Raw genomic sequence first — 13,471 nt, forward strand, 5'->3', positions numbered from 1 at the left:
TTTGCTTGATTGATTGAAGCTGGACGGTTACTCATTCATCACTGAGCTGTGGCATCTTGGTGCGCAGTGTTCGCAAGTGATGTTTCAGAGATTGTGGGTCAAAGTTGGAGGTTGTTATCTTTTTAGCTGTGAGTAGTGGTGGTCTTAAAGATTTAAGTCTTCTGTGCTCGAGGACAGCTGTATGATTATGTACAGACAGTTCAGGATTATTAATTACCTTGTTGTATTCCCTGAGGAGAGCATTTTTTCGCCATATCTCTGGTGGTGGTATATGGCTCATAGTTGGCAGCCATATGGTAGGGGTAGATTTTATTGTGCTGCTAATGATGCGCATGGTTTCGTTTCATACCAAATCAGTCCTGTTTGTGTATGGGCTATTAATCCATACTTGAGCGCTTTATTCTGCCACTGAGCAGACAAGTCGAACTGCTGATGTGCGTAGTGTGTTTGATGTGGAGCCACAAGTAATACCGCACAATTGATGGATGACATTGTTTCTTGTCCTCATTTTGCCTGCAATCTTTGTCAAGTGTTCCTTGTCAAGGGCGTCATGTCCAGTGTCACTCCTAGATATTTGGGGTAGTTACGGTTAAGGCGTTTCCCTTAAAAGATAAGATTGAGCTCTCTTCTTGCTGAGTGGTTGCAAATAACGAAGCATGATACTTAAGTCTTATTTGGGTTCAGTTGCAGTCTCCATTTGCGAAAGTAGCCACTCAGTGACTTCAGATAGGAGCACTGGATGTCTTCAGTAGCCTCAATGATCCGTGTTGTGCAGCTGGGGGCCAGTCGTCTGTGTAGCCAAACTTCCCAGATTGCGCGTTTGGAATGTCGTAAATGTAAGGATTGAATAACAGTAGGGAAAGGACTGAGCCCTGTGGTAGTCCATTGTTGAGTTCCTTGATGAAGTTCTTTTTTTCTCCAGCAAACATTTTAAAAGCTTTACCAGCAAGTATGTTATCGATCAGTCCGATAGTATTGCTGCATGGATTTATTTGAATTAGTTTGTACAACAGCCCTTGTCTTCAGACAGTGTCCGAGGTTGCGCTCAGATCTATGAATGTAGTTGATGCTTTTTGCTTTTTCTGGTAGCCTGCCTCTATATAGGTTATTAGGGAAAGCACTTGGTCAGTGCAGCCTCTATTAGGTCGGTATCCTACTTGTTCGTCTGGGATTGATTTTAGTATTTTTGGGCTCAGTTCGTTATATAAGAGTCTCTCGAGCAGCTTATACACTGAAGCGCCAAAGAAACTGGTATAGGCATGCGTATTCAAATACAGAGTTATGTAAACAGGCAGAATACGGCGCTGCGGTCAGCAACGCCTATATAAGACAACAAGTGTCTGGCGCAGTTGTTAGATTAGTTACTGCTGCTACAATGACAGGTTATCATGATTTAAGTGAATTTGAACGTGATGTTATAGTCGGCGCAAGAGCTACGGGACACAGCATCTCCGAGGTAGTGATGAAGTGGGGATTTTCCCGTACGACCATTTCACGAGTGTACCGTGAATGTCAGGAATCCGGTAAGACATGGAATCTCCGACTTCGTTGCGGTCAGAAAAAGATCCTGCAAGAAAGGGACCAACGACGACTGAAAAGAATCGTTCAACGTGACAGAAGTGCGACCCTTCCGCAAATTGCTGCAGATTTCAATGCTGGGCCATCAAGAAGTGTCAGCATGCGAACCATTCGACGAAACATCATCGATATGGGATTCCGGAGGCAAAGGCCCATTCGTGTATCCTTGATGACTGTACGATACAAAGCTTTACACCTCTCCTGGGTCCGTCAACACCGACATTGGACTGTTGATGACCGGGAACATGTTGCCTGGTCGGACGAGTCTCGTTTGAAATTGTATCGAGCGGATGGATGTGTACGGGTATGGAGACAACCTCATGAATCCATGGACCTTGCATGTCAGCAGGGGACTGTTCAAGCTGGAGAAGGCTCTATAATGGTGTGGGGCGTGTGCAGTTGGAGTGATATGGGACCCCTGATACGTCTAGATACGACTCCGCCAGGTGACACGTACGTAAGCATCTTGTCTGATCACCTTCATCCATTCGTGTCCATCGTACATTCCGACGGACTTGGGCAATTCCAGCAGAACAACGCGACACCCCAGACGTCCACAAATGCTACAGAGGTGACTTCAGGAACACTCTTCAGAGTTTAAACACTTCCGCTTGCCACCAAACTTCCCAGACATGAACATTGTTGAGCATATCTGTGTTTCCTTGCAATGTGCTCTTATTACGGATTTGTGGACAGCCCTGCAAGATTAATAGTGTCAGTTCTCTCGAGCACTACTTCAGACATTATTAGAGTCCATGCCACGTCATGTTACGGCACTACTGTGTGCTCGCTGGGGCGCTACACGATATTAGACAAGTGTACCAGTTTCTTTGGTTTTTCAGTGTGTATGACACTGAGCAGTGCGATTGGTCTATAACTCTTTGGCTCATCGGTCGGTTCTCTTGGCTTAAGCAGTGCGATTATCTTTCAGTTCTGCATTTTCTGTGGTATGTTCCCTGTTATCATCACAAAACCTCTCCAAGCCATTTTTTGGCATATTTCCCACAGTGAAGAAGGAATACTGCGTTTATTCCGTCTGGTCAAGTTGCCTTTCTTTCCTTGACGTTCTTTCGTGAGTCTCTGATTTCAGTAGTGGTAAATTTGAGAGATTATGGGGCACTCTTAAGGACACTAAGTTCACGATATATTGTTCATGTGTGGTTTTTGTCCCTTGGAGCTCTGGGTGTAGCCTCTATGTGAGCTGCAATCCTATTTGCAGAAATATCTGTAGAGCTATGATTTAATTTGTTAGTCCCACCTAGTTTTCAGAGGAGAGCCCAGACCTTCCTGCTAGATGTTTTGAAATGAAGCGATTCTACGATTTCGACCCATTTATCTCGCCAAGCATCGTCTAAGCTGTGCAGCATGTCGTCTGAAATCTCAGAGTATCCACTCTCAAGGAATCTTTGACTCTGGCTTTCAAACTTTTTGTCCCAGCCTGGTACACACTGTTTGCGGTACACCCTTGTGGCAGCGGGTTTTGCTGAACTTTTAACGGTACATACAGCATCGTCTAAGCTGTGCAGCATGTCGTCTGAAATCTCAGAGTCTCCACTCTCAAGGAATCTTTGACTCTGGCTTTCAAACTTTTTGTCCCAGCCTGGTACACACTGTTTGCGGCACACCCTTGTGGCAGCGGGTTTTGCTGAACTTTTAACGGCACATATGAATGTGTCATTCTCCGCATAGATATTCCACTTTGATTTTCTGAAATTCTACCTTGGGCGTTGTATGGTTATTAGTGGTATATTAGTTCCAAATTAGATCAAGACTGGACGGTATTGGCTGTGATGAAATCTTAATACACGTCTTGTAGAACTTAGTGGTGTTTGTTTTTCTCCAGTCACAAAGCAGAGGTCTGGATTGTATTCCTTTTTCCAAGCTGCTGACATATATGTTCCTCGGTACTTTGGGTAGCAAACTAAGAACAGGTTGTTATTGTCTGCCCAGTTAATAAGAGCCTCGCTATTTCCACCAGCTGTTCTGTATTCCCACAGGGGATAGTGGCTATTAAAATCCCCCACATGTACGGCTGGAAGTGGTAGGTAGGGCAGAACGTCTTCAGGCCAGGTAGTGCTTGGTGGTTTGTATACATTACCCACTGACAGTTCTCCTATCTTGACCACAATTTCATGTATTTCGTCGTGCACTGTTGAGGAGCACAGGTGGGCATCTCCAATCGCAGATTGAACATAAGTGGCTACGCCATAGGCACGATAATACGTTGCACCATCTAGATTGTAAGCTGGGATCTTGCCTCTCCATTGAAGTTATCATCTTCAGCGTGAGTTTCCTGAACTTAAACCAGATCGATGTTGTCATCATAAAAAAATCTTACTTAATAATTGGCACTTAGCCCAACTTGTTCCTTCTATGTCAATCTGGCAAATCTTGATAGGTCCAAGGGGTCTCGTCCGCAAGCTCTGAGAAATGCCTGTTCTATCGTCAGGCACGTTGTGTCTCATATCAGTGACAGCCGATGTGTAACTAGCCAAGAGATCAACGATCACGATCGAGGATTGTTTAGCTGCCTCAAGTGATGCTCTTTAGCATCACCCAGGGGACACGTGTAGCTTAGGTATGCTACGAGCGTGAAAAGTCGTTCTCCCCCACGCATTATTAAGTCAGCAACACACAAAAAACGATGAGAAAGGTCTCTTGAAATCAGAACACATTAAACTGCAAACTGTAGTTGTTATACCTTAAGTTCATAGGAAACGTCCCTATTGTATCTGAAATTCGTTTACAGTACGTTATCATTCACACGATTTTACAACTTCAGTCGAGTTAGTCATTGCTTTTTTCAGTCTGGTCGCGCTAAAATATTACGTATTGCCCCATTTTATAAAAAAAACTAAATTGAATCAATAATTGTTAATGTTCGTGCCTACCCGACGTGTGATGTACTCCGCAGACACGTGCGACTCACTCTGCAATCATTCTCAAGCCAGTTTTACATGAGCTACTTTCTGAAGAAATCGACTACTTGATATGCATTTATATATACAAAGACAGTAACTTGTTCTCGAAAGAACAGTTATTGTTGATGACCGTGCAGCTTTTCCCTGAAATAAATGATGACTAACTGACAACCTCAGCTGCTGATAGGTGTTGTTGTTATACCTCGATGTGGACAGCTGAATATGTGTGCCCCGACCGGGACTCGAACCCGGGATCTCCTGCTTACATGGCAGACGCTCTATCCATCTGAGCCACCGAGGACACAGATGAATAGCGCGACTGCAGGGACTTATCCCTTGCACGCTTCCCGTGAGACTCACATTCCCAACTGTCCACAATTCTACATATGTATTGTACCTTATAGACATTTGCCCACCCACTCATTACTCGCGCACGCGCTGGCGATTCCCGTAAGAGTTAGGGCAACCTGTGCGCATTCGCACAGACAAAGGTCAATGGCTGGGTAGCCTTTAACTATATATACAAAGACAGTAACTTGTTCTCGAAAGAACAGTTATTGTTGATGACCGTGCAGCTTTTCCCTGAAATAAATGATGACTAACTGACAACCTCAGCTGCTGATAGGTGTTGTTGTTATACCTCGATGTGGACAGCTGAAAATGTGTGCCCCGACCGGGACTCGAACCCGGGATCTCCTGCTTACATGGCAGACGCTCTATCCATCTGAGCCACCGAGGACACTGATGAATAGCGCGACTGCAGGGACTTATCCCTTGCACGCTTCCCGTGAGACTCACATTCCCAACTGTCCACAATTCTACATATGTATTGTACCTTATAGACATTTGCCCACCCACTCATTACTCGCGCACGCGCTGGCGATTCCCGTAAGAGTTAGGGCAACCTGTGCGCATTCGCACAGACAAAGGTCAATGGCTGGGTAGCCTTTAACTATATATACAAAGACAGTAACTTGTTCTCGAAAGAAGAGTTATTGTTGATGACCGTGCAGCTTTTCCCTGAAGTTCAGTTGGGAATGTGAGTCTCACGGGAAGCTTGCAAGGGATAAGTCCCTGCAGTGGCGCTATTCATCTGTGTCCTCGGTGGCTCAGATGGATAGAGCGTCTGCCATGTAAGCAGGAGACCCCGGGTTCGAGTCCCGGTCGGGGCACACATTTTCAGCTGTCCACATCGAGGTATAACAACAACACATATCAGCAGCTGAGGTTGTCAGTTAGTCATCATTTATTTCAGGGAAAAGCTGCACGGTCATCAACAATAACTGTTCTTTCGAGAACAAGTTACTGTCTTTGTATATATAGTTAAAGGCTACCCAGCCATTGACCTTTGTCTGTGCGAATGCGCACAGGTTGCCCTAACTCTTACGGGAATCGCCAGCGCGTGCGCGAGTAATGAGTGGGTGGGCAAATGTCTATAAGGTACAATACATATGTAGAATTGTGGACAGTTGGGAATGTGAGTCTCACGGGAAGCGTGCAAGGGATAAGTCCCTGCAGTCGCGCTATTCATCTGTGTCCTCGGTGGCTCAGATGGATAGAGCGTCTGCCATGTAAGCAGGAGATCCCGGGTTCGAGTCCCGGTCGGGGCACACATTTTCAGCTGTCTACATCGAGGTATAACAACAACACCTATCAGCAGCTGAGGTTGTCAGTTAGTCATCATTTATTTCAGGGAAAAGCTGCACGGTCATCAACAATAACTGTTCTTTCGAGAACAAGTTACTGTCTTTGTATATATAGTTAAAGGCTACCCAGCCATTGACCTTTGTCTGTGCGAATGCGCACAGGTTGCCCTAACTCTTACGGGAATCGCCAGCGCGTGCGCGAGTAATGAGTGGGTGGGCAAATGTCTATAAGGTACAATACATATGTAGAATTGTGGACAGTTGGGAATGTGAGTCTCACGGGAAGCGTGCAAGGGATAAGTCCCTGCAGTCGCGCTATTCATCTGTGTCCTCGGTGGCTCAGATGGATAGAGCGTCTGCCATGTAAGCAGGAGATCCCGGGTTCGAGTCCCGGTCGGGGCACACATTTTCAGCTGTCCACATCGAGGTATAACAACAACACCTATCAGCAGCTGAGGTTGTCAGTTAGTCATCATTTATTTCAGGGAAAAGCTGCACGGTCATCAACAATAACTGTTCTTTCGAGAACAAGTTACTGTCTTTGTATATATAGTTAAAGGCTACCCAGCCATTGACCTTTGTCTGTGCGAATGCGCACAGGTTGCCCTAACTCTTACGGGAATCGCCAGCGCGTGCGCGAGTAATGAGTGGGTGGGCAAATGTCTATAAGGTACAATACATATGTAGAATTGTGGACAGTTGGGAATGTGAGTCTCACGGGAAGCGTGCAAGGGATAAGTCCCTGCAGTCGCGCTATTCATCTGTGTCCTCGGTGGCTCAGATGGATAGAGCGTCTGCCATGTAAGCAGGAGATCCCGGGTTCGAGTCCCGGTCGGGGCACACATTTTCAGCTGTCCACATCGAGGTATAACAACAACACCTATCAGCAGCTGAGGTTGTCAGTTAGTCATCATTTATTTCAGGGAAAAGCTGCACGGTCATCAACAATAACTGTTCTTTCGAGAACAAGTTACTGTCTTTGTATATATAGTTAAAGGCTACCCAGCCATTGACCTTTGTCTGTGCGAATGCGCACAGGTTGCCCTAACTCTTACGGGAATCGCCAGCGCGTGCGCGAGTAATGAGTGGGTGGGCAAATGTCTATAAGGTACAATACATATGTAGAATTGTGGACAGTTGGGAATGTGAGTCTCACGGGAAGCGTGCAAGGGATAAGTCCCTGCAGTCGCGCTATTCATCTGTGTCCTCGGTGGCTCAGATGGATAGAGCGTCTGCCATGTAAGCAGGAGATCCCGGGTTCGAGTCCCGGTCGGGGCACACATTTTCAGCTGTCCACATCGAGGTATAACAACAACACCTATCAGCAGCTGAGGTTGTCAGTTAGTCATCATTTATTTCAGGGAAAAGCTGCACGGTCATCAACAATAACTCTTCTTTCGAGAACAAGTTACTGTCTTTGTATATATAGTTAAAGGCTACCCAGCCATTGACCTTTGTCTGTGCGAATGCGCACAGGTTGCCCTAACTCTTACGGGAATCGCCAGCGCGTGCGCGAGTAATGAGTGGGTGGGCAAATGTCTATAAGGTACAATACATATGTAGAATTGTGGACAGTTGGGAATGTGAGTCTCACGGGAAGCGTGCAAGGGATAAGTCCCTGCAGTCGCGCTATTCATCTGTGTCCTCGGTGGCTCAGATGGATAGAGCGTTTGCCATGTAAGCAGGAGATCCCGGGTTCGAGTCCCGGTCGGGGCACACATTTTCAGCTGTCCACATCGAGGTATAACAACAACACCTATCAGCAGCTGAGGTTGTCAGTTAGTCATCATTTATTTCAGGGAAAAGCTGCACGGTCATCAACAATAACTGTTCTTTCGAGAACAAGTTACTGTCTTTGTATATATAGTTAAAGGCTACCCAGCCATTGACCTTTGTCTGTGCGAATGCGCACAGGTTGCCCTAACTCTTATGGGAATCGCCAGCGCGTGCGCGAGTAATGAGTGGGTGGGCAAATGTCTATAAGGTACAATACATATGTAGAATTGTGGACAGTTGGGAATGTGAGTCTCACGGGAAGCGTGCAAGGGATAAGTCCCTGCAGTCGCGCTATTCATCTGTGTCCTCGGTGGCTCAGATGGATAGAGCGTCTGCCATGTAAGCAGGAGATCCCGGGTTCGAGTCCCGGTCGGGGCACACATTTTCAGCTGTCCACATCGAGGTATAACAACAACACCTATCAGCAGCTGAGGTTGTCAGTTAGTCATCATTTATTTCAGGGAAAAGCTGCACGGTCATCAACAATAACTGTTCTTTCGAGAACAAGTTACTGTCTTTGTATATATAGTTAAAGGCTACCCAGCCATTGACCTTTGTCTGTGCGAATGCGCACAGGTTGCCCTAACTCTTACGGGAATCGCCAGCGCGTGCGCGAGTAATGAGTGGGTGGGCAAATGTCTATAAGGTACAATACATATGTAGAATTGTGGACAGTTGGGAATGTGAGTCTCACGGGAAGCGTGCAAGGGATAAGTCCCTGCAGTCGCGCTATTCATCTGTGTCCTCGGTGGCTCAGATGGATAGAGCGTCTGCCATGTAAGCAGGAAATCCCGAGTTCGAGTCCCGGTCGGGGCACACATTTTCAGCTGTCCACATCGAGGTATAACAACAACACCTATCAGCAGCTGAGGTTGTCAGTTAGTCATCATTTATTTCAGGGAAAAGCTGCACGGTCATCAACAATAACTGTTCTTTCGAGAACAAGTTACTGTCTTTGTATATATAGTTAAAGGCTACCCAGCCATTGACCTTTGTCTGTGCGAATGCGCACAGGTTGCCCTAACTCTTACGGGAATCGCCAGCGCGTGCGCGAGTAATGAGTGGGTGGGCAAATGTCTATAAGGTACAATACATATGTAGAATTGTGGACAGTTGGGAATGTGAGTCTCACGGGAAGCGTGCAAGGGATAAGTCCCTGCAGTCGCGCTATTCATCTGTGTCCTCGGTGGCTCAGATGGATAGAGCGTCTGCCATGTAAGCAGGAGATCCCGGGTTCGAGTCCCGGTCGGGGCACACATTTTCAGCTGTCCACATCGAGGTATAACAACAACACCTATCAGCAGCTGAGGTTGTCAGTTAGTCATCATTTATTTCAGGGAAAAGCTGCACGGTCATCAACAATAACTGTTCTTTCGAGAACAAGTTACTGTCTTTGTATATATAGTTAAAGGCTACCCAGCCATTGACCTTTGTCTGTGCGAATGCGCACAGGTTGCCCTAACTCTTACGGGAATCGCCAGCGCGTGCGCGAGTAATGAGTGGGTGGGCAAATGTCTATAAGGTACAATACATATGTAGAATTGTGGACAGTTGGGAATGTGAGTCTCACGGGAAGCGTGCAAGGGATAAGTCCCTGCAGTCGCGCTATTCATCTGTGTCCTCGGTGGCTCAGATGGATAGAGCGTCTGCCATGTAAGCAGGAAATCCCGAGTTCGAGTCCCGGTCGGGGCACACATTTTCAGCTGTCCACATCGAGGTATAACAACAACACCTATCAGCAGCTGAGGTTGTCAGTTAGTCATCATTTATTTCAGGGAAAAGCTGCACGGTCATCAACAATAACTGTTCTTTCGAGAACAAGTTACTGTCTTTGTATATATAGTTAAAGGCTACCCAGCCATTGACCTTTGTCTGTGCGAATGCGCACAGGTTGCCCTAACTCTTACGGGAATCGCCAGCGCGTGCGCGAGTAATGAGTGGGTGGGCAAATGTCTATAAGGTACAATACATATGTAGAATTGTGGACAGTTGGGAATGTGAGTCTCACGGGAAGCGTGCAAGGGATAAGTCCCTGCAGTCGCGCTATTCATCTGTGTCCTCGGTGGCTCAGATGGATAGAGCGTCTGCCATGTAAGCAGGAGATCCCGGGTTCGAGTCCCGGTCGGGGCACACATTTTCAGCTGTCCACATCGAGGTATAACAACAACACCTATCAGCAGCTGAGGTTGTCAGTTAGTCATCATTTATTTCAGGGAAAAGCTGCACGGTCATCAACAATAACTGTTCTTTCGAGAACAAGTTACTGTCTTTGTATATATAGTTAAAGGCTACCCAGCCATTGACCTTTGTCTGTGCGAATGCGCACAGGTTGCCCTAACTCTTACGGGAATCGCCAGCGCGTGCGCGAGTAATGAGTGGGTGGGCAAATGTCTATAAGGTACAATACATATGTAGAATTGTGGACAGTTGGGAATGTGAGTCTCACGGGAAGCGTGCAAGGGATAAGTCCCTGCAGTCGCGCTATTCATCTGTGTCCTCGGTGGCTCAGATGGATAGAGCGTCTGCCATGTAAGCAGGAGATCCCGGGTTCGAGTCCCGGTCGGGGCACACATTTTCAGCTGTCCACATCGAGGTATAACAACAACACCTATCAGCAGCTGAGGTTGTCAGTTAGTCATCATTGATATGCATTTGCCTGTCGTGCCTGCGTATAAATCAGCAGCCAACTATGTCCCGAGTGAGTCTGTGACGTCAATGACCTGCAGATTGTACCAAGTTTGGAGCTCTAAATTTCCGAGGCTGCTACACATCTCAGGTTATCAAACAATAAATGCAAGGCGTGAATTTCGATATGGAAGCAGAACGACGATAGCGCTCCTAGTAGCCTGGCAGTGAACTTCTAATGTGGAAAAATGTAACGCAAAAATCGGTATTCTTGCTTTGGGTACCATTATTAGATAAAATTTTTCGTTTATACTTTATGCATGGGCCTCGTAGTGTGGTGGTAAAGCGTGTATTTGGAAACGTTTTTGTGAACTTACAGAGTAATATATTTGAGAAATCTCGATCAAAACCTAAGATTAACTTCTCGTAGTTCAGTCATGAATAATTTTGTAAGTGACATCGTGGTCACCTCTGGCTGTATAATTATTTTTAAAACTCAACATCGCCATTTCGACTGTGTGGCAATTATCAAGCAAAAATAATTGCGCTTTAGCACTAGACAAAACCTAAAACTCATGTGACAGAAGCTTTTAGACAAAAATTAGAAATCATGTGGCAGAAGCTTATTTCATCGCATTCTGTGACTGATTACAATCCTCTTGTGTGTTGAACCATTTACATTGTATTCTAAATATGTTAACTTTTGCTCAGATGCGAAATGCAATATTAGGAGAGGTAAATGATTCCACATTAGTTTTTGTTTCATATAAAACAAGCGCAGGTTTCGTTGCATCTGTGGACTCTAATCTATTTGTTACTGCTTATAAATCTCTGTGTGAACTGCTCAATTTAAAATCATTGTAAGTACGTGGGGTCTTTAGTAAGTAATGCAACACATTTTTTTCTGAAAGCAGGTTGGTTTTATTCAGGATTCCAGAGCACCATACTATTCCCCATTCTTGGCTACAAAACCCTATTTTCGGAGCCAATGCCTTGCTGTATCAGTAATATCTCCTTCATCCATCATGATCACTGATCACCTCAAATGAGCGTGTCCACAATGACAACTGTGTGAGCCTGGACAGCATACGGGAGACAGAACAGGTTTGTGCGACCTTGGTGTTGTGGTGACAGTCGCCTCGCCCAACCGCTCACCGTGCTTTTGTTCACTGCCAGGTCTCCGTAGACATTCTGCAAACGCTTATGAATATCTGGGATGCTCTGGTTTGCCATCAAAGGAAACTCAATGACAGCCCTATGCTTGGCACACACCTCTGTTACGGAGGTCATTTTGAAGGCTACATATAGCACCACCACATATAGGAGCTTCATGAAATATAAGGGCTGAAACGGGAATATTCAACAATATCCTACAACAGATTCCGTACTTTTTCAACCGAAATTGGCCGAGAAAATAAGTCTGTTGTATTACGTACTGAAAACGCCTCTCGCATATTGCTTGTATTCTATATTTTCTTTTTTCTTTTTTTGGATCTAATGAAGGCCTCCGAAATTTTCAATGGAATCAGAGGATGATTATAGTACATTGATTTCTGCTATCATGCAATGTTTATGGTGCGTGTTAATAATGTGTGCACGCATTTGTGTAAGTACTGTTACATTTTTAGCATTTAGAAGTAAGTATGCGCTAGTCACTAAGCCTAGAAAGCGCACCGGTACTTACATAGATCTACAACCATACTCAGCAAACCACTGTGAAAACATGGCATTCAGTGACAAGAACCAACACCATTCAGAGCAGAGTTACATACTCACTTCGTGACAAGTTGTAATAAAGTTGAACACCAATTCTGTCAAAAACTGCCGACATGGAGATTTCCATTAAATGCGAGGAAGTACAGAAAACAGATGCATACAAAAACGAAGTAGCGTACAAGTATTAAACTTACACTGCATTTAAATCAGCAGTTCACACATGGATTCGGAAGCAGTAACAAATGTACTACACGCGCAAACCGGTGGCTGATGGGAGCGACCGTAAGGGCTCCAATCAGCCACCGCGCCGAGTGTCAACTTTGTTTGCGCGAATATCACAGAATACCACGTGATAAAACCAGCTTCTCTTTCATATGAAACAAAAACAAATATGGGATCCAGAATGAGATTTTCACTCTGCAGCGGAGTGTGCGCTGATATGAAACTTCCTGGCAGATTAAAACTGTGTGCCCGACCGAGACTCGAACTCGGGAACTTTGCCTTTCGCGGGCAAGTGCTCTACCATCTGAGCTACCGAAGCACGACTCACGCCCGGTCCTCACAGCTTTACTTCTGCCAGTATCTCGTCTCCGACCTTCAAAACTTTACAGAAGCTCTCCTGCGAACCTGCAGAACTAGCACTCCTGAAAGAAAGGATACTGCGGAGACATGGCTTAGCCACAGCCTGGACGATGTTCCCAGAATGAGATTTTCACTCTGCAGCGGAGTGTGCGCTGATATGAAACTTCCTGGCAGATTAAAACTGTGTGCCCAACCGAGACTCGAACTCGGGACCTTTGCCTTTCGCGGGCGAGTGCTCTACCATCTGAGCTACCGAAGCACGACTCAGGCCCGGTCCTCACAGTTTGGAAGGTAGGAGACGAGATACTGGCAGAAGTAAATGATCGTTTACTCTGCCCAGGTGTGAGCAGAAACCAAGCAGAATACGAGCAACATATTTACAATGAAATTGGAAGAGTGCAAACACACAGAAATCCGTGATGAGAAACACAATGCGATGAACACAGCTTCTGTTTATTACGAAACAAAAACAAATATGGAACACTTTAAATCACTAAATAAGAAAATGAGATGATCAGGAATTGGTAAATTTGCAGCTCTCCAAGTGGCCTGTCACCAAACAAAGGCTGTGTTGCCAGTAGTCTCAATCACCACGTTTACACTGGGCTTCCAAAACTAGATTTCATA

Source organism: Schistocerca nitens, chromosome 3, assembly GCF_023898315.1.
Source record: "Schistocerca nitens isolate TAMUIC-IGC-003100 chromosome 3, iqSchNite1.1, whole genome shotgun sequence".
Taxonomy (NCBI): Eukaryota; Metazoa; Arthropoda; class Insecta; order Orthoptera; family Acrididae; genus Schistocerca; species Schistocerca nitens.